This window comes from Triticum aestivum, chromosome 5D, assembly GCF_018294505.1.
Source record: "Triticum aestivum cultivar Chinese Spring chromosome 5D, IWGSC CS RefSeq v2.1, whole genome shotgun sequence".
NCBI lineage: Eukaryota > Viridiplantae > Streptophyta > Magnoliopsida > Poales > Poaceae > Triticum > Triticum aestivum.
Genome location: NC_057808.1, coordinates 409,731,321 through 409,754,556, shown reverse-complemented (window position 1 = coordinate 409,754,556; position 23,236 = coordinate 409,731,321). Strand labels below are relative to the sequence as shown.

General features: G+C 49.3%; 1 pseudogene; it reads left to right on the top strand.

Annotated features, from left to right (window-relative positions):
- The first annotated feature begins 10,771 nt into the window (after positions 1-10,771).
- Positions 10,772-13,488, top strand: LOC123120753 (sister chromatid cohesion 1 protein 3-like; annotated as a pseudogene).
- The last annotated feature ends 9,748 nt before the right edge of the window (positions 13,489-23,236 follow it).

Below are 23,236 nucleotides of genomic sequence, written 5' to 3'. Positions count from 1 at the left end.
CTGCATCAGATTCTAGTACTAGGACAGTTATATATGTAGGCCTCATATTCACTTACCAACCCTAGGTACCACTTCACTCCTCCATGACAACTTCTTTGATCTTGTCTAGCTTTTCTTTGCACCCATGACTTGCCTTCAAGAGCTCAGCAATGATATGCTCCAGCTTCTTCTTCTCTTCTTTAAGGAGGTCTCTCTCAACTTGTATCTCCTTCATGGCTTTCCTGGTGTTTTGAATGATATTAGCTTGACTCTGCAGGATGCACCTCTTGTTGGGGAACGTAGCAGAAATTCAAAATTTTCTACGCACCACCAAGATCAATCTATGGAGTAATCTAGCAACGAGGGGAAGGGGAGTGCATCTACATACCCTTGTAGATCGCGATGCGGAGGCGTTGCAAGAACGCGGATGAAGGAGTCGTACTCGTAGCGATTCAGATCGCGGTTGATTCCGATCTAAGCACCGAAGAACAGTGCCTCCGCGTTCAACACACGTGCAGCCCGGTGACGTCTCCCACGCCTTGATCCAGCAAGGAGAGAGGGAGAGGTTGGGGAAGACTCCGTCCAGCAGCAGCACGACGGCGTGGTGGTGGTGGAGGAGCGTGGCAATCCCGCAGGGCTTCGCCAAGCACCGCGGGAGAGGAGGAGGAAGAGGGGTAGGGCTGCGCCATGAGGGAGATGTGTTCTCGTGTGTATGGCAGCCCCAAAACCCCAATATATATAGGGGAGGGGGAGGGCTGCGCCCCCATCTAGGGTTCCCCCCCCCCCCAAGGGGTGCGGCCAGCCCTAGATGGGGCTTGGGGGCGGCCAAGGGGGGAAGAGAGGGGGGGGCGCCCCACTAGATGGGCCGTAGGCCCATCTAAGCCTAGGGTTTCCCCTTCCCCCCCCCCTTCCTGCGCCCTGGGCCTCTTGTGGGGGGCGCACCAGCCCACCTAGGGCTGGTCCCTTCCCACACTTGGCCCACGCAGCCCTCTGGGGCCGGTCGCCCCACCTGGTGGACCCCCGGGACCCTCCCGGTGGTCCCGGTACATTACCGATAGCACCCGAAACTTTTCCGGTGACCAAAACAGGACTTCCCATATATAAATCTTTACCTCCGGACCATTCTGGAACTCCTCGTGACGTACGGGATCTCATATGGGACTCCGAACAACATTCGGTAACCACGTACATACTTTCCCTATAACCCTAGCATCATCGAACCTTAAGTGTGTAGACCCTACGGGTTCGGGAACCATGCAGACATGACCGAGACGTTCTCTGGCCAATAACCAACAGCGGGATCTAGATACCCATGTTGGCTCCCACATGTTCCACGATGATCTCATCGGATGAACCACGATGTCGGGGATTCAATCAATCCCGTATTCAATTCCCTTTGTCTATCGGTATGCTACTTGCCCGAGATTCGATCGTCGGTATCCCGATACCTTGTTCAATCTCGTTACCGGCAAGTCTCTTTACTCGTTCCGTAACTCACATCATCTCGTGATCAACTCCTTGGTCACATTGTGCACATTATGATGATGTCCTACCGAGTGGGCCCAGAGATACCTCTCCGTTTACACGGAGTGACAAATCCCAGTCTCGATTCGTGCCAACCCAACAGACACTTTCGGAGATACCTGTAGTGCACCTTTATAGCCACCCAGTTACGTTGTGACGTTTTGTACACCCAAAGCATTCCTACGGTATCCGGGAGTTGCACAATCTCATGGTCTAAGGAAATGATACTTGACATTAGAAAAGCTCTGAGCAAACGAACTACACGATCTTGTGCTAGGCTTAGGATTGGGTCTTGTCCATCACATCATTCTCCTAATGATGTGATCCCGTTATCAACGACATCCAATGTCCATGGTCAGGAAACCGCAACCATCTATTGATCAACGAGCTAGTCAACTAGAGGCTTACTAGGGACATGGTGTTGTCTATGTATCCACACATGTATCTGAGTATCCTATCAATACAATTCTAGCATGGATAATAAACGATTATCATGAACAAGGAAATATAATAATAATAACCAATTTATTATTGCCTCTAGGGCATATTTCCAACAGTCTCCCACTTGCACTAGAGTCAATAATCTAGTTCACATCACCATGTGATTAACACTCACAGGTCACATCACCATGTGACCAACATCCAAAGAGTTTACTAGAGTCAACAATCTAGTTCACATCACTATGTGATTAACACTCAATGAGTTCTGGTTTGATCATGTTATGCTTCTGAGAGAGGTTATTAGTCAACGGGTCTGAACCTTTCAGATCCGTGTGTGCTTTACGAATATCTATGTCATCTTGTGGATGCTACCACACGCTACTTGGAGCCATTTCAAATAATTGCTCTACTATACGAATCCGGTTTACTACTCAGAGTCATCCGGATGAGTGTCAAAGTTCACGTCGACGTAACCCTTTACGACGAACTCCTTTTCACCTCCATAATCGAGAAAATTCCTTAGTCCACTAAATACTAAGGATAAGTTCGACCGCTGTCATGTGATCCATTCCCGGATCACTATTGTACCCCTTGACCAACTCATGGCAAGGCACACTTCATGTGCGGTACACAGCATAGCATACTGTGGAGCCTACGTCTGAAGCATAGGGGACGACCTTCGTCCTTTCTCTCTCTTCTGCTGTGGTCAGGTCTTGAGTCTTACTCAATACTCACACCTTGTAACACAGCCAAGAACTCCTTCTTTGCTGATCTATTTTGAACTCTTTCAAAAACATGTCAAGGTGTGCATTCTTTGAAAGTATCATCGGGCGTCTTGATCTATCTCTATAGATCTTGATGCCCAATATGTAAGCAGCTTTTATCCAGGTCTTCCTTTGAAAAACTCCTTTCAAACAACCCTTTATGCTTTCCAGAAATTTTACATCATTTCGGATCAACAATATGTCATTCACATATACTTATCAGAAATGTTGTAGCGCTCCCACTCACTTTATTGTAAATACAAGTTTCTAACAAACTTTGTATAAACCCAAAAACTTTGATCACTCCATCAAAGCGTATATTCTGACTCCGAGATGCTTGCTCTAGTCCATGGAAGGATCGCTGGAGCTAGAATACCTTTTAGCATCCTTAGGATCGACAAAACCTTTCTGATTGTATCACATACAACCTTTCCTTACGAAAACTGGTAAGGAAACTTGTTTTGACATCCATCTGCCAGATTTCATAAATGCAGCTAATGCTAACATGATTCCGACGGACTTATGCATCGCTACGGATGAGAAAATCTCATCGTAGTCAACTCCTTGAACTTGTGAAAATACTCTTTGCCACAAGTCGAGCTTCATAGACGGTAACATTACCGTCCACGTCCGTCTTCTTCTTAAAGATCCATTTATCTCGGATTTCATGGCTTCTAACCATTTGTCGGAATATGGGCCCACCATCGCTTCTCCATAGCTCATAGGTTCAGTATTGTCCAACAACATGATATCTCAGACAGGATCACGTACCACTCTGAAGTAGCACGCATCCTCGTCGTCCTACGAGGTTTGGTAGTGACTTGATCCGAAATTTCATGATCACTATCATAAGCTTCCACTTCAATTGGTGTAGGTGCCACAGGAACAACTTCCTGTGCCTTGCTACACACTAGTTGAAGTGACGGTTCAATAACCTCATCAAGTTTCTACCATCCTCCCACTCAATTCTTTCGAGAGAAACTTTTCCTCGAGAAAGGACCTGTTTCTAGAAACAATCACCTTGCTTCCGGATCTGAAATAGGAGGTATACCCAACTGTTTTGGGTATTCTATGAAGATGCATTTATCCGCTTTGGGTTCGAGCTTATCAGCCTGAAACATTTTCACATAAGCGTCGCAGCCCCAAACTTTTAAGAAACGACAGCTTAGGTTCCTCTAAACGGTGTCGTCTCAACGGAATTGCGTGGTGCCCTATTTAAAGTGAATGCGGTTACCTCTAATGCCTAACCCATAAACGATAGTGGTAATTCGATAAGAGACATCATGGTATGCACCATATCCAATAGGGTGCAGTTATGATGTTCGGACACACCATCACACTATGGTGTTCCAGGCGGTATTAATTGTGAAACACTTTCCACAATGTCTTTAATTGTGTGCCAAACTCGTAACTCAGATACTCATCTCTATGATCATATCACAGACATTTTATCCTCTTGTCACGACGATCTTCAACTTCACTCTGAAATTACTTGAACCTTTCAGTAATTCAGACTTGTGTTTCATCAAGTAAATACACTCAGCATCTACTTAAATCATCTGTGAAGTAAGAACATAACGATATCCACTGCATGCCTCAGCACTCATTAGACTGCATACATCAAAATGTATTACTTCCAACAAGTTGCTCTCTTGTTCCATCTTACTGAAAACGAGGCCTTTCAGTCATCTTGCCCATGTGGTATGATTTGCATGTCTCAAGTGATTCAAAATCAAGTGAGTCCAAACGATCCATCTGCATGGAGTTTCTTCATGCATATATACCAATAGACATGGTTCGCATGTCTCAATCTTTTCAAAAAACGAGTGAGTCCAAAGATCCATCTACATGGAGCGTCTTCATGCGTTCTACACCAATATGACTCAAATGGCAGTGCCACAAGTATGTGGTACTATCATTACTATTTTATATCTTTTGGCACGAACATGTGTATCACTGCGATCGAGATTCATTTTAGGTGCAAGACCATTGAAGGTATTATTCAAATAAGCAGAGTAACCATTATTCTCCTTAAATGAATAACCGTATTGCGATAAACATAATCCAATCATGCTCAACGCAAACACCAAATCTCGATAGTAGAGGGAGCATGCGAAGCTTGATCACATCAACCTTGGAAACACTTCCAACACACATCGTCATCTCACCTTTAGCCAGTCTCCATTTATTCCGCAGCTTTTATTTCGAGTTACTAACACTTAGCAACCGAACCGGTATCTAATACCCTGGTGCTGCTAGGAGTACTAGTAAAGTACACATTCATATAATTTATATCCAATATACTTCTCTCGACCTTGCCTGCCTTCTCATCTACCAAGTATGTAGGGTAGTTCCGCTTCAGTGACTGTTCCCCTCATTACAGAAGCACTTAGTCTCGGGTTTGGGTTCAACCTTGGGATTCTTCACTAGAGCAGCAAATGATTTGCTATTTCATGAAGTATCCCTTTTGCCCTTGCCCTTCTAGAAACTAGTGGTTTTACTAACCATCAACAATTGATGCTCCTTCTTGATTTCTACTTTCGCGGTGTCAAACATCGCGAGTTGCTCAAGGATCATCATCTATCCTTGATATTTATAGTTCATCACGAAGCTATAATAGCTTGGTGGCAGTGATTATGGAGAACCATCACTATCTCATCTGGAAGATTAACTCCCACTCGATTCAAGTGATTGTAGTACTCAGACAATCTGAGCACATGCTCAACGATTGAGCTTTTCTCCCTTAGTTTGCAGGCTTAAGAAACTTGTCAGAGGTCTCATACCTCTTGACGTGGGCATTAGTCTGAAATCCCAATTTCAGTCTTTGGAACATCTCATATGTTCTGCGACGTTTCAAAACCGTCTTTGGTGCCACAATTTTAAACCGTTAGCATCACACACTGAACTATCACGTAGTCATCAAAACGTGTATGTCAGATGTTTCGTAACATCTACAGACGACGCTCAAGGTTCAGCACACGGAGCGGTGCATTAAGGACATAAGCCTTCTGTGCAGCAATGAGGACAATCCTCAGTTTACGGACCCAATCCGCATAATTGCTACTATCAACTTTCAACTAAATTTTCTCTAGGAACATATCTTAGTAGAACTAAAGCGTAAGCTACGACATTATTTGCAAAGACCTTTTGACTATGTTCATGATAATTAAGTTCATCTGATTATTTAATGAACTCCCACTTAGATAGACATCCCTCTAGTCATCTAAGTGATACATGATCCGAATCGACTAGGCCGTGTCCGATCATCACGTGAGACGGACTAGTCATCATCGGTGAACATCTCCATGTTGATCGTATCTACTATACGACTCATGTTCGACCTTTCGGTCTCTTGTGTTCCGAGGCCATGTCTGTACATGCTAGGCTCGTCAAGTCAACCTAAGTGTTTTGCTTGTGTTCCGAGGCCATGTCTGTACATGCTAGGCTCGTCAACACCCGTTGTATGCGAACGTTAGAATCTATCACACCCGATCATCACGTGGTGCTTCGAAACAACGAACCTTCGCAACGGTGCACAGTTAGGGGGAACACATCTCTTGAAATTTTAGTGAGGGATCATCTTATTTATGCTACTGTCATTCTAAGCAAATAAGATGTAAACATGACAAACATCACATGCAAATCATAAAGTGACATGATATGGCCAATATCATCTTGCGCCTTTTGATCTCCATCTTCGAGGCGCGGCATGATCACCTTCGTCACCGGCATGACACCATGATCTCCATCATCGTGTCTTCATGAAGTTGTCTCGCCAACTATTACTTCTACTACTATGGCTAACGGTTAGCAATAAAGTAAAGTAATTACATGGCGTTTTTCATTGACACGCAGGTCATACAATAAATTAAGACAACTCCTATGGCTCCTGCCGGTTGTCATACTCATCGACATGCAAGTCGTGATTCCTATTACAAGAACATGATCAATCTCATACATCACATATATCATTCATCACATCCTTTTGGCCATATCACATTACATAGCACATGCTGCAAAAACAAGTTAGACGTCCTCTAATTGTTGTTGCAAGTTTTTTTTTACGTGGCTTGTATAGGTTTCTAGCAAGAACGTTTCTTACCTACGTAAAACCACAACGTGATATGCCAATTTCTATTTACCCTTCATAAGGACCCTTTTCATCGAATCCGTTCCGACTAAAGTGGGAGAGACAGACACCCGCTAGCCACCTTATGCAACTAGTGCATGTCAGTCGGTGGAACCTGTCTCACGTAAGCGTACGTGTAAGGTCGGTCCGGGCCGCTTCATCGCACAATGCCGCCGAAACAAGATACGACTAGTAGTGGCAAGAAGAATTGGCAACATCTACGCCCACAACTGCTTTGTGTTCTACTCGTGCATAGAAACTACGCATAGACCTAGCTCATGATGCCACTGTTGGGGAACGTAGCAGAAATTCAAAATTTTCTACGCATCACCAAGATCAATCTATGGAGTAATCTAGCAACGAGGGGAAGGGGAGTGCATCTACATACCCTTGTAGATCGCGATGCGGAAGCGTTGCAAGAACGCGGATGAAGGAGTCGTACTCATAGCGATTCAGATCGCGGTTGATTCCGATCTAAGCACCGAAGAACGGTGCCTCCTCGTTCAACACACGTGCAGCCCGGTGACGTCTCCCACGCCTTGATCCAGCAAGGAGAGAGGGAGAGGTTGGGGAAGACTCCGTCCAGCAGCAGCACGACGGCGTGGTGGTGGTGGAGGAGCGTGGCAATCCTGCAGGGCTTCGCCAAGCACCGCGGGAGAGGAGGAGGAAGAGGGGTAGGGCTGCGCCATGAGGGAGATGTGTTCTCGTGTGTATGGTAGCCCCAAAACCCCAATATATATAGGGGAGGGGGAGGGCTGCGCCCCCATCTAGGGTTCCCCCCCCCCCAAGGGGTGCGGCCAAGGGGGGAAGAGAGGGGGGCGCCCCACTAGATGGGCCTTAGGCCCATCTAAGCCTAGGGTTTCCCCTTCCCCCCCCTTCCTGCGCCCTGGGCCTCTTGTGGGGGGGCGCACCAGCCCACCTGGGGCTGGTCCCCTCCCACACTTGGCCCATGCAGCCCTCTGGGGTCGGTGGCCCCACCTGGTGGACCCCCGGGACCCTCCCGGTGGTCCCGGTACATTACCGATAGCACCCGAAACTTTTCCGGTGACCAAAACAGGACTTCCCATATATAAATCTTTACCTCCGGACCATTCTGGAACTCCTCGTGACGTCCGGGATCTCATCCGGGACTTCGAACAACATTCGGTAACCACGTACATACTTTCCCTATAACCCTAGCGTCATCGAACCTTAAGTGTGTAGACCCTACGGGTTCGGGAACCATGCAGACATGACCGAGACGTTCTCCGGCCAATAACCAACAGCGGGATCTGGATACCCATGTTGGCTCCCACATGTTCCACGATGATCTCATCGGATGAACCACGATGTCGGGGATTCAATCAATCCCGTATTCAATTCCCTTTGTCTATCGGTATGCTACTTGCCCGAGATTCGATCGTCGGTATCCCGATACCTTGTTCAATCTCGTTACCGGCAAGTCTCTTTACTCGTTCCGTAACTCACATCATCCCGTGATCAACTCCTTGGTCACATTGTGCTCATTATGATGATGTCCTACCGAGTGGGCCCAGAGATACCTCTCCGTTTACACAGAGTGATAAATCCCGGTCTCGATTCGTGCCAACCCAACAGACACTTTCGGAGATACCTGTAGTGCACCTTTATAGCCACCAAGTTACGTTGTGACGTTTGGTACACCCAAAGCATTCCTACGGTATCCGGGAGTTGCACAATCTCATGGTCTAAGGAAATGATACTTGACATTAGAAAAGCTCTGAGCAAACGAACTACACGATATTGTGCTAGGCTTAGGATTGGGTCTTGTCCATCACATCATTCTCCTAATGATGTGATCCCGTTATCAACGACATCCAATGTCCATGGTCAGGAAACCGCAACCATCTATTGATCAACGAGCTAGTCAACTAGAGGCTTACTAGGGACATGGTGTTGTCTATGTATCCACACATGTATCTGAGTTTCCTATCAATACAATTCTAGCATGGATAATAAACGATTATCATGAACAAGGAAATATAATAATAATAACCAATTTATTATTGCCTCTAGGGCATATTTCCAACACCTCTGTTCTTTCTTGAGCTTAAGCTTCTCCATTTGAATCTCAATCTTTGCCTGCTCCTCAAGCTGATGCTTCTTCTCCTTAAGTTCATTGATTGACTGGCTTGTGTAATCCATGTCATGGGATTTCTGCCCATCCTGGTAATCAAACAGCTTGGATACATCATCCACAAGCTAACTGTACTGATTGCCAAGAGAATCCAGCTCCTTCTTCAGTTTCTCAACCTCTATCTCATGAGCTCTTTGTCTTGGACTCTACCAAGGTTCTCTTCATGATACATATCCCAGAGCTTGGTTAAGCACCTTTGCAAAATTACAGGCCAAGGGGCATCTACCCACTCTAAAACACCACAGTTCACACCATCCTGAAAATTCAGTTAAATTTGAAGTGAGATTTATTCTTCACTAACAAACATATTCGCAATAACAAATCATAAACAGTACTCATATATGTAGCTACACTACACTAGCTCTTGGTTCCATTGCTCTTTGCTGCTATTTGCTATAAGTACATAATTTAGAGAGAGCACTGCTCTTATAATTAAGCAAAAATGAGAAAAGCAGCAGCATTATTCAGAAAAGCACAAAATGAATCAATCACAGCCATGACAACTTGGTTCATTACCTCAGTTGCACATCCTACGAATCTCCTGCCAGTGTCAGTGCCTTCAAATGCCACAAATTTGCCAGCCCTCTTCCTGTGCAGGATGCACCTACGGTCAGATTCAGTCACAAGCCCAGAAAAGCTTGGATCTATCACAGTATCTGGAGTTTGCTGCAGCAGGAAACACATATATATCAACTACAGCTCGCATACATGAACTTAAATGGAGAAATCCCTATCCTTCTTCAAACCCTAACCCTAACCCTAGCAGAGGAAAGGAGAGGAGAGATTGAGCTGACTTACAAAATACTCCATCTGCATGCTACTGAACTCGCTCATGTACTCGTCATCGTCAGAGGTCTCGTTGCTGTTGGGCCACGACGGCATGGTCGCGGCGTCGCCGGAGTGCGAGAAGAAGAAGAGGAGTAGTGGAGAGCAGAGGAGCAGAGTGAGTGAGCGAGTGAGCTGGGGGGGAAGAGTGAGGTGGTGGGACGGCGAGCGAGGCGGTCGGCCAGGTTAGCCCTGGTCCGACCGGGCCCGACCGACGCGCACGGCTAACGCGCGCGAGGCGAGCACCGTTAGCCGTTAGCGTGGCCTTCGTCCTGACAGGTGGGCCGGATCTGTCAGAAAGACGTTTAAAACGCTTGAATCGGTCATCAACGCGATGTGGTAGTTTTTTGTCACGAAATCAGCGCTAAACTGGAGTTTTTGGTCAGTTTTCAAAAAATGGTAATTCTGTGGGACACTAACGTGAAATGTGGTAGTTTTTTGTCAATTACTCTGGCAGGGGCGACACCCGTGGATGTCGTTTCCCTTCCTGGAGGCGCTGTCATGACCTTTATCCGAGCCCCTCTTCGAGCATCAAGGGAAACCCTAGGTCCGGCTTTTCGGATCGGATGGCGACGGCGTCACGACGAAGTTCCCTTTCTTGAAGGCGCTATCTTGCTCGTTCGTGGAGTCCCCAGTGTTGGAATTGAAGATGTTTGATGTTGTGCTCTTTTGGTCTGCTACTCTAGTTTTAGGCTCGGTGGGTTTAGCTGTGTGTTTCTCCCTGTTCAGGCTGAGCACCCCTTCTCTCTGCTCCGGGTACATGTGCATGCCTCCTTGCGTTCATGTCATGTGTTCTATCCTCGGTTGTACTCATTCTCCTTCTATCTATCAATAAAAAGATACGCAAGCCTTGCTTCGTGAAAAAAAAATGTTCGCGCGCCGAGGTGTGGTGCGAGCGCTTTCCCCCCGAAACAATTCCAATCACATCTCATCTCCACGCCGTCTCTGCCGCCATTTCCCCCGCCGCAACCAAGCCCTAGCCCGACGCCGCAAGCCCCACATCTCTATCCCTTCCCACAGCAAACAATGTCCTGCTCCGACTGGGTCCTTGCTCGGAGGAGCCCGCTGGGCGCGGTATGGATCGCCGCGGACCTCGAGCGCAAGCAGGACGTCAACACGACGCAGATCGACAGCGTCAACACCCCGTCCTACACCGTGTGCATCGTGTCCCCCGAGCTCCCGATCGCCCTGAGGCTATCAGGGCATCTCCTCCTAGGGCTCGTACGCATCTACTCATGGAAGGTGAACCACCCGTGTGGTCGTGGAACCTCTGATCAGAATCAGATCACCTTGTGCGGAGAAGAGTATGTGACGGTCAGTCTTGATGAGGATGCAAGTGATGACCCCATGGACGAAGATCCGTCGCCGCCATTCATAGGAAAGGTTACCCCGCCACCGGAGATGTACTCGTCTTTATACCCTGTTATATGTAGAGGGTCTTTGTTTGGGGCATCCATTCCCAACGCACCAAGAGGCCATGGTCCTACTGAAGATGAAGAACCAGCAGGTGGCACTGGAATCTCGGTACTGGCATTTACCCTTGAACCCTCTCCACCTCGAGTAGTTCAAGATAACAAGCGAAAGAGAAGGCAGAATGTACAAGAGAAGAACAAGACGAGACCCGTACTCGACGATGAAGAAACGCTCTCCCTTGCCTATATGGCGAAACAAATGGATGGTGATGAGCTAGGTAAGCTGGTCCGCCGGAAGAAGATTGCACCCCTTACAGCACTAGATTTGTGGAGATTCAACAGGATGAGCCAAAAGGACATCTTCTTCTCCGAACCTTTGGTGCAAGGAATGTGTAGTGATCTTCATAAAGCTTGCAAGGTAACACCTCCACCTCACCTGCAAGATAACAGGAGAAAGAGAACGCCGAGTGTGATACAGAAGAAGAGAGGAATCGTACTCGATGATGAAGAAATGCTCTCCATTGCCTAGCTATATGGCGAAACAAATCGATCGCGACGAGCTAGGTGAGCTGGTCCGCACGAAGAAGATAGCACCCCTTACAGCACTGGAAATGTGGAGATTCAACATGATGAACCAAAATAAGGACAGTTTCTTCTCCGAACCTTTGGTGCAAGGAATGTGTACTGACCTCCATAAAGCTTGCTCGGGGGGCTACCCTCGTGTGAGTGACTCTGATGCTGACTCTGCCGATGTTGCCAAAAATGTTTGTGACGAGGATGCACCTACAGGAAATGCAGATACACAGGAGCCTGAACCTCACCTCACCTCAATGTCCCCAGAAAATGTCTACAGTTATGCATCACATGTAAAAAATACTCTTGAATCTGATTTCCCATTCGGTACTGCCGATCTTGACGAAGATCTGCCGGAGTTTCCTGGGCTCATGAATACCCCTAGCATGATATCCAGTGCGGGTACCGGCAGCATCATGTCTACCAGGACAAGGGCTGCCGCCCAGTACTTCAAAGGTATGATGTCCTCAGCCACGTCAGAAGACCAGCCAGGGAAAATTCAGTTTAAACAGAATCTTGGAGGGGAGGACAAAGAAGCAAGCTGCGAGCATGTTCTTTGAAACGTTTGCCCTGAAGAGCTATGATTATATTGATTTCCATCAGGAAGAAGCGTATGGTGATATTTCAGTTTCGGTTAGACCGTCACTCTCGAGCGCCAAACTTTGAACAACTCGGTTTCACTTTAGTTCGATTAGACTATTTTCTTTCGCTTTCCCCGCCTGTCTAATATTAATCCTGTTTTAGAAGAGTGCCAATTTATTTTATGCCTTCTCTTAATAATCCTGTAACATTTGGCGTGTATCTATTTGTGTCAATTCTGTCAGAACCTGGCAATGCTAGTGTGAGTGGAGTTGAAGGTCTTCTGTATACATTGTAATCTGTTGCAACTCTCCTAGTCGTTGAACCTGTGCTGCACTGCTGATGTACGGTTTTCTTGGTTGATTTTTTGCTGTGCGATGGTGTTGCCTATGGGAAGGACCGAAGGAGGGAGTTGAATATTGATTTAGCTTTAGCACATGAATGTAATTCTTTTGGTATAATTCAGATTTACGAGTTAATTTGATCGGTGACACCGTACAGTAATGATGTAGACACACATTTTGCAGATGATGCATCTCCTTTCAGACTTTCCTCAATTGTCTGACCCACAAAAGTACAGTCTGGTAAATAATATCAAATTACACTCAAGTACTATTTTATCGAGATTGCACTCAGAGACTTTTTCTCTTAATGTTTTCCAGCGGTGTAGCAGGAACTAGAGATGAATGGTTCCAATCATATGTGGACTTTGAAAAACTATGGTAGATATCCCTGCAGGTAATTGAGCAGAATTATTTTGTTACACGGTTAGTTGCCGATGTTGCCAAAAATGTTGCTTCCGAGGATGCAAATGCTAGTGACGAGGATGCACCTCCAGGAAATGCAGATGCACAGGAGACTGAACCTTGCTTCACAGGAAATGGAGAAGCATCACCATTTGGTTTGGCACCTGAGCTCCATCGGCTTTCTCCGCAAAAGGGTCGTTCTCCAGTAAAAAAAGGATGATGATTCTCCTTTCACAACCCCAGGTGGAACAGGAACCACCTAGTATACGCTGTAATCTAATCATGTTGTAAGTGACTCTCTTAGTCTTTGTCCTCAGCCACCACTGACTGCACCTGCTCCGCGCTGCCCTTTCTAGGATAAGAATAAGAGAATTTCTTCCTTTTTAGGATGATCCACGTCAACGCGAAGCTCACCTTATGTTATTTTTCTCGATTGATTTTTTGCTGTGTGGCCGTGGTGCCTATGGGCAAAGTATAAGAAAATCAGATGGAATGGGGAAAACCATATATTGAATCTAATTAACGTGTCTTGCATTTAGTTTAGGTGTGTTTTGAACTTTTGACCATGGGTTGTAAGTATAATTGGGAAACAACAAGCTGAGGAGATCCCATTTGATGAAACAATAGCATCATGGTATTGAAGTGAAGCTGACTCGATACGATTTATGCTAGGAGAAATAGCAAGCTTTTCTAGACCAAAATGGTAAGGTTTACGTTATATGCTAAGTGCTAACTCTGGCGCTGACTCAATATACAGATGCAGTTTTTCTTGTTCTAAAAAAACTCTGATGGGAAACTAGGCATACGAGTATAGAGCATGTCTTTTTCTTGACATGTTCCTACTTTGACTGTCCTTTGTATAAGTGGGTTGAGTTGCTTGAAGATGATACATGTTGGCCAACTTTTGATTAGATGTCAGAAAAATATCTTTCCAATGATAATGGTGCGTCGATGTATATATGTTCGTACTCTCTCTCTTTTTTGCGGGGATATATATGTTCATACAGTTTAGTCAGTCCCACAGTTCCATGTATAATAAGCATGTAAAAAAATCTAATAATGTTCTAAAGAACGTCGCCACATCATGCTACTATTATGACCGGCATACACTATTATAGCCGGAGGAGGCCCCATGGCGTAGGCAGTTAGGGGCTTGGCCCAAGTTATCTTATCGTATTAGGGGCTTAGCCCAATTATCTTATTAGGAGGATTATATAAACTCATGTAAGGACCCGTTTTAAAGTTAAGCAGAAGCAATCATATTTGCTCGGCTTCCCTGAGGGAGTCGGGAGACCTAACCCTAGCCGCCGCCCTGCGCCCTCTCCCTCTCTCCCGCGATCACGGCGCCCCAGCGCTGCCGGCCTCGCTTTCCTCCACGCCAGCCCTCCTTCCACCCCTATAACCTGAGAGCTCGTCCTGGTAGGGACCCGGTTCCTATCAATCTGGTATCAGCTGTCTCGGCTCGATCATGTCCGCTCCTCCGCCCACCGCCTCCCTCCCGCTGCCGATCGCCTCCTCGTCACCGATGAGTACAGCGGGCAGCACCCCACTCCTGACCGGGCCGGTCTCCTCCGCCGCCGGGACATCCCCCGCGGTCGCCCCCGCAGTCCTCACCCCGGAAGAGATGTCGGCGGCGCTCCGGGACCTCACCCAGGCGGTCCAGGGCATCCACCTCTTCCTCGCAGGGCCCTATGGGCCGCAGCCGGCCGCCCCTGTCGCCGCCATCACGGCGCCGCTGCAGCTTCCGTGGCAGCCGCCACCCCCTGCGACCTCCGTCGCCCCTGCCTTGCCGCTGCCGCAACAACTGCAGCTGTCGCCACCGCCACCAGCCACCTCAGGGCCGGCCCTTCTGACGATGGCGCCCAGGTACCCATCCACCAGATGCGGTTCCCCCCGCCGCCATCTCCGTTACCGGCATGGCTGGTCGGGTCCTCGCCGCCGGTCTACACGATGCCTCGGGTCAGCTGCACGTCCTGTCTCTGCCGGTGCCGCCCCTGCAGTTCGGCGGGCCCTCGGGCTCCGCCGGGCCCTACGACGGCGTCGATGGGTGAGGGAGTCCTGGACTAAGGGGTCCTCAGGCGTTCGGTCTATTCATTATGGGCCAGACTAATGGGCTATCAGGATACAAGGAAGAAGACCACTTCTCGTGTCCGGTTGGGACTCCCGTATACGTGAACGGCAAGTTTAGGTGTCCGGGTATATTATTTCCTTTCTGTTTAACCAACTTTGTACAACTCTAGGCCCCTCCGGTATCTATATAAACCGGAGGGTTTAGACCGAAGGCAGGATCATAACATTGACAAGCTAGCCAAGTTAGGGTTTAGCCACGATGATCTCGAGGTAGATCAACTCTTGTAACCCCTATACTCATCGAATATAATCAAGCAGGAGTAGGGTTTTACCTCCATTAAGAGGGCCCGAACCTGGGTAAACACTGTGTCCCTTTGATTATTGTTACCATTAATCCGCAGACATACAACTTGGGCCCCCCTACCCGAGATCTGCCGGTTTTGACACCGACGTTGGTGCTTTCATTGAGAGCTCCGCTGTGTTGTCAACAGAAGGATCGATGGCTCGCCTCTTCATCAACGACGATGCTGTGTCTAGGTAAACTTTTCTCCCAGGGCAGATCTTTGTGTTCGGCGGCTTCGTGCTTCGTGCCAACTCGACCGACCACCTTGAGCAAGTCAAAAGTTACGCCCACGGCCACCAGATCAGGTTCGGAAATCTGAACTACGTCGCCAATATCCGAGGAGATCTGATCTTCGAAGGGTTCACGGCCTCGAGTGCCGCCCCCTACCCCCACGAAGGAAGATCTTTGGATCCGCTCTTAGATCCCCTCCAGGGGTCGACACTCGCGCCCGCCTCGGCCTTAGATCTGGAGCGGGTCGTATCGTCCGAAGACGGAAGGATCAGCCCCGTCGGACTCTTTTCTATCATGGAACTTCCGACTGGAGACCCAGATGCGATCCCGGACTCGCCTCTGGGCGACGACTCCGAACTGTTGATGTATGCGTCGATCGGGCCTGACCAGGTGTCTATCACCGAACTCAGCCCTGCAGATCCGCAGAGTCCTACCTAGCTTTCACCCTTAGACGAAGCATTGGGCTTAATGCGGTCTCTCACCATCACGGAAGCTTTACCTCCGAACTGCGCCCAGCATGGGCTGGGGGCTGAGAGCGGGGAATTTTACGACCCGCCCACCACCCACTTAATAGCCACCATCGAGGATTTAACCGACATGCTAGACTACGCGTCCGAAAACATCGACGGTATGGACAACGATGCCGACGCCGAATCAAGCCAAGTCCCACCTATCACAGGGCGTTGGACAGCCACTTCTACCTATGACGTATACATGGTGGACACTCCGGATAAAAGGACGACGAGGATAATCAGAACCCCGATAAGGACAAGCCCGTCGACGAACCACCAAAGCGCTGGCGCCAGCGGCGCTGCTCATGATCGCGTCGGGCAAGGGACAGCAACACCGGCACCGGAGACAATTTGACTCCGGATAATGCCGAAGACCCCGAACACCCCATTGAGCCCAGTCCGAACAGGATGAGAGGGAGGAGGGTCAGTATAGCCCCGAATATGCTGATCATGAAGATTCGGAAGACAGCAACTATATGCCAGTCTCCGAAGAGGATGTTAGCCTTGGTGACGAAGATTTTATCGTCCCAGAGGAACCTCTCGAACAAGAACGCTTCAAGCGACAACTAATCGCCATTGCACGGAGCCTGAAAAAGAAGCAGCAGCAGCTCAAAGCTGAACAGGATACGCTCGATGAAAGGTGGACCAAGATCCTGGCCGCCGAGGAGTACGGCCCCGAGCGACCCGTAAAAAGTTACCCCAAGCGCAAGCTGCTGCCACAATTCGACGATGAATCCCTTGAGCCAATACCGTCGAAATACAATCAGGAAGACCAACCAGACCGACCACCACGTGGACGGGATAAAGCGGCACATCAAGCTGAACACCAGCCCGCACCCCCTCGCCGAAGAGGCAAGGAGACAGCTACTGCGGGCTATACATATGACTTGCATCAGGACCTGGCCAATAAAGCCGGTCAGACCAGTTCGATCTATGGATCAAGAGGCCGTGCCCCGGCACGAGATAACGGCTATGAAGCCCGGTGTGATGAAAATTACAATATTAGGATCAGCATCGAACTCATATGTCATCCGATCTCCGCCGTGATGTCGCACGGTATAGGGGTGCCGCACACCCCATGTGCTTTAACGATGAGGTAATGCAGCACCAGTTTCCGAAAGGGTTCAAACCCGTAAACATCGATCAGTACGATGGAACGACGGATCCGGCCATCTGGATCGAGGATTTTCTCCTCCACATTCATATGACTCGTGGAGATGACCTTCACGCCATTAAATATCTTCCTCTAAAGCTGAAAGGACCAGCACGACACTGGCTAAACAACCTCCCAGAGAACTCCATTGGAAGCTGGGAAGATCCAGAGGACGCTTTTCGAGCCAACTTTCAGGGCACTTATGCCCGGCCACCGGATACTGATGACCTAAGTCACATAATCCAGCAACCTGGCAAATCGGCTCGCAAGCTTTGGAATCGGTTCCTAACTAAAAAGAACCAAATCGTGGACTGTCCGGACGTCGAAGCCTTAGCGGCCTTCAAACACAGCGTTCGTGACGAATGGCTCGCCCGACACCTCGGGCAGGAAAAGCCGAAGACCATGGCAGCCTTAACTGCACTCATGACCCGTTTTTGTGCGAGTGAAGATAGCTGGTTGGCTCGTAGAAGCAACAGCTCTGGCGACCCCGGCACTTCTGAGGCCAGGGACGGCAATGGTAAACCACGCCGCAATAAAGCTCTATCCGTTGTATGGTTGTATCAGGGACCCTTTTAAAGGCTGGTTTTCCCTTCCTTTACGGACAACCATCAAATACCCCTGTCAAAGGATTCGTTACAAAGGAGAAACGGTGCAGACGTGCGGCAGGGCATCACTGGAGTCTTCGAACCATTACTTTTAGGCCCTGTGTTAGACTTTCCCTTATGTAAATTTTTAGGCATGTAACATGACCTTTATATTTATGGCATTATCTGTCGAAACACGCCTCGACGTACTGATAAGGATATAAAGGAAGCAGATGATCCCACCTTTTTTTGGGGTTTTATATTGTCTTATCATCCATATTCCCTCCTTGCTTTCGACTGACGTTCATGCTTCGGCATGGCCTTTATACCAGGGGCCCGCAAACTCTTAAGTGCGAACACCTATAGGGAACTCTTCGGCATCCCGGATATTGCACTATATGTATCGGCTCCGAATCATGTCTTTGGTCTATAGTTGGGTTGCCCGGCTCCTGTGTTTACCACCTTACGTTCCACAAGTTCGGCTAAGGTAGTAAAGGGAGAACTACTGCGATTGAATTTCCGGTTCGTCCGGTCAAGTACCTCAGTAGAGAAAGCCAAAAACTGACTGTCATGATATGCGAGAGCTGGTCAGCGATCCGGTGACTTAGTGTCATACTACGAATCGTTCGTGATTTATGTCATGTTATACGAGGGGCTGGGATTCGACCAAGCCGTGTTGCAAAGGCGCCGTACTCCGGATTGTCGTTCACGCAACAAGGGCTAGTACTTAGCCCCACCAATGGACTCCTATGGCTAAGTGAGGGTAATAAAGCCGCATAGTCTGATTGCCTAGTTCATCTAGCGGACGGCTCCTCCACGGACCAAGATGTTGGATAAAGAGTGGAGACGCGTTTGTGAACACCCCGGAAATACTTTCACGGGGGCGAAAGCCGATGACTGGCAATCTTCACATATAAAATGGCCGAACAGGAGGATAAACTGACCAAATCATAAGGCGCAAGCATAAATATTTAACATCATGAGTTCATTACATGGTCTTTGCAAACCGAACTCCACTACTCAAATATGATATCCTTTGAACATTGGCCCTCTACAATTCGATCTCCCTCCAGGACCTCACCGAAGTACCTCTCCGGCCTTCGGTGATCCTTGACTTCGGGTGGCCCTGTGGTGGCAATTTCGGTGGCCTTCATCTTCGCCCATTGCACCTTGACGCGGGCGAAGGCCATCCGGGCACCTTCTATGCAGGCCGACTACTTTATGGCGTCGATCCGGGGACACACATTGACTAGCCGCCTCACGAGTCCGAAGTAGCTGCTAGGTATGGGCTCGGCTGGCCAAAGACGAACTATTACATCCTTCATGGCCAACCCGGCCACCCTATGCAGCTCGGTCAGCTGCTTTAGCTGATCACTGAGGCGCACCGGATGCTCTGGCGCAAGGTACTGCGACCAGAACAGCTTCTCCGTCGAGCTCCCCTCTTCGGCTTGAAAGAACTCCACGGCGTCAGTGACACTCCTGGGCAGATCCGCAAACGCGCCTGGAGAACTCCAAACTCGGGTCAGCAAGATGTATCTCCTACTTACAAATTTGCTCTGCAGAAGAAAGGCCTTACCAGCCGCTATCTGCCTCGCCTCCTGGATCTCCTGGCAAGCGCCCTGGGCTTCAACCCGGGCTTCCTTCACGCTCTGGAGAGCTTTGGCGAGTTCGGAGGCTTGATCCGAAGTCTTCTGCTCCAAGGACTCGCACTTAGTTATGGCGTCCTTGAGCTCTTGTTCGACCTCGCCCAACCACGCCTCAAGTTTTCGGCAGGCAGTTCGCTCCGCCTCCAACTCCTTCGCCGCTTTGTCAGCGACCGCCCTGCTCACGTCCGCCTCCTTTTCGGCTTGGGAAAGCGCGCTCTTGAGGGACTCGACCTCGGCTGCGCCAACTATGAGTATAATCATAAAACTCAGTAAGTTAAAAGAATTAGCACACATATCACTTCGGGTATGTAAAAGTCTCGCATACCTTGCGTTTTTTCAAACCGCTTGTTGACGCGGACGAGCTCCTCATTGGCTAGTCGAAGCTTCCGATTGAGCTCGGAAACTTCTGCGGCTTGGACAGCAGCCGCCAACATAGATGCCTGTCTCACACATTAACACAGTATGTTAATAATTTGACTGGGATCCTCTGTCCGGTTTGTTCTAATCCGGGCAGAGTCTCAGGGGCTACTGTCTATACATGGGTTTAACCTTTCATATGAAAACTTGTTAGAGAATTACATCGCATACCTCAAAGCCCGTCAGTAGGCTATTGAAGGCTTCGTTCAGTCCGCTTTTCACAGACTGAACCTTCTTCATAACCGCACCCATCAGGATGCGGTGCTCTTCCACAATGGAAGCGCGTTGCAGCGCTTCCTCCAGAGCAGGAGTGGCCTCCAGATTAACAGAGGCCACCGATGGAGCTACTGCTCCGCCCCCTCCATCGAAGGGGGATGCTGATCCGAACCCGGAGCCGCATTGGTCTCCGGGGCGGTGTTCGGCGGGGGCCCGAACTGTTGAGACCCTCCACCCTTGGTGGTCGTGGGGGTCGCCGTCCCCCGATCTGCGGCATCCGAGGTATTAACCTCGGCGCCTTCTGGACGAACTCGTCCGCCCCTCCTCAGCTAGGAGAGGTCCTTTGGGACGACACCTCGTTGTCCTCCATGGCAGTGGGGGATGGGGCTTGCGATGGTCTGTCGCTCTCGGCCTCTTCCGGCGCCAGAGAGTTTCCCGACGAGGTCGAGGTCTTCGGGAGATCGCGTGGAGGGCTGAAATGCAAGCAAAGATACAATTTACATAACGGAGGCGGGTAAGCGGAAACTGAACAAGTAAGATTTTTGGTACTTACGATTCGGCCAGGAGCTTCACCCTGGAAGCTCTCCTCAGGCTGTTTTCGGACTCCGAGTCCGAACTGGCCGAGAGGGTAATCTTCTTCCTCTTCGGCATCGCCCCTCCGGGTTCTCGGAGGTCGTCCTCTTCCTCCTCGTCTTGCGAGGAGAGTCGCTCTCCACCTCCACCTCCTCCTCATCTTCGTCCTTGTCTTCCTTGTGAGAGGAGACGACCTCGGTCCCTCCGGACATAGCATCCGAAGGACCTCTGCAGCGGGGCCCGCCCTTGGGCTCCTTGCCCTTCTTCTTCGGCTGGTAGGGCGCCGGGACCAGCATCTCCGCCAGCTGGGGAGTGACTGGGTCTTCGGGTAATGGAGCCGGACTCTTGATCCGCTCCGCCTTCTTGGTCCAGCCCTGTAAAGAGGTGGGCTGATAAGATTCATATCGATCGAAAATATAGACCGGACATATCTTCGGAAAGTTAATACTTATCGGCGTGGCCGGATTCTCGGCGTCGAGTCCGACGTCTTCGGTCTCCATAGGCCAGTTGTTCTGGGCCTTGAAGAGCAGCTTCCATATTCCTTCGTGCGTCATGCAGAAGAAGTGCTTCAGGGTACGCGGCTCCTCCGGATTGAACTCCCACATGGGGGAGGCCCGGCGTTGGCAGGGGAGGATGCGGCGGAAGAGCATGATCTGCACCACATTGGTGAAACCAACATTCTTGCGCAGCACGTTGGTGATGCGCATTTGTAGCGTCTCCACCTCCGTCTGGGACCCCCAGTCGAGGCCCTTAGTGGTCCACGAAGTGAGCCTCGTGGGGGGTCCGGATCTAAACTCCGGAATTGCCGCCCATTTGGTATGGCGCGGCTCGGTGATGTAGAACCACTCTTGCTGCCAGACCTTGACGGTCTCGATGAAGGCCCCCTTGGGCAGCTTGCTAATCATGGCCTCGCCGCAGTCCGCATGCTGCCCGTCGACCACCTTCGGCTTCACATTGAAGATTTTTAGCCATAGGCCGAAGTGTGGGGGATGCAGAGTAAAGCCTCACACACGATGATGAATGCCGAGATGTGGAGGAAGGAGTTTTGGGCTAGATCATGGAAATCTAGCCCATAATAGAACATGAGTCCCGGACAAAGGGGTCGAGTGGAAAACCTAGCCCTCTAAGGAAATGGGGGAGGAAAACGACCCTTTCACCGGCCACTGGAGTGGGGATGATTTGGCCCTCGTCGGGGAGCATGTGCGCAATGTTTGTGGCCAGGTACCCCGCGCTCCGGAGATTCTTTAGCTCCTTCTCCGTGATGGAAGAGGCCTCCCACTTACCCTTGGAACCGGATCCGGCCATGGACGGAGGAGGTGGCGGTGGTGAGGAAGGCGAAAGTTTTCTTTCGGGCGCTAGAGCTTGGGAGATTGGAAGGATGAGGCCGGAAGAAGGCGTGGGGAAGAAAGGAGGAATCTATTGCCCTCTTATGGACGGTAAAAATGCCAACCGTCCCCCCACTTATGCGTTGAAACATGCATGTTCCCAATGTGAGCGTGCGCCGTAAACGGTTGGGTTACCCAAATCTTATTGATGAGCAATCCCGTAATAAGTGGGCACGATCTCTGTTTTGACAGGACGGGCCAAGGGGGCTCGACCTCGAAACACGAAACGTAGAGTGTGAAAATGGTTCAAAACACTGAAGGGTCAAGTCTGACGCTTCGCTGAAAAAAGGTGTCAGTAAAGACACTATTCTTATTTTATATATATCCTGCCTTTGCGGCTAAGGGTTGTGTTAATTATACAAAGCCGAATACAGTCCTTTTATGAAGAAAAGATGATATATGTTATTCAAGGAGAAGAACCCGCCTGACAACCTGCGCGCCGAATACGTCGTCATTGAAGACTGGCTCAGGGGCTACTGAGGGAGTCCTGGACTAAGGGGTCCTCGAGCGTTCGGTCTATTCATTATGGGCCAGACTAATGGGCTATCAAGATACAAGGAAGAAGACCACTTCTCGTGTCCGGTTGGGACTCTCGTATACGTGAACGGCAAGTTTAGGTGTCCGGGTATATTATTTCCTTTCTGTTTAACCGACTTTGTACAACTCTAGGCCCCTCCGGTATCTATATAAACCGGAGGGTTTAGACCGAAGGCAGGATCATAACATTGACATGCTAGCCAAGTTAGGGTTTAGCCACCACGATCTTGAGGTAGATCAACTCTTGTAACCCCTATACTCATCGAATATAATCAAGCAGGAGTAGGGTTTTACCTCCATTAAGAGGGCCCGAACCTGGGTAAACACTGTGTCCCTTTGATTATTGTTACCATCAATCCGCAGACATACAGCTTGGGCCCCCCTACCCGAGATCTGCCAGTTTTGACACCGACAACGGGCCCCTGTTCCAAGGGGGCCCCTT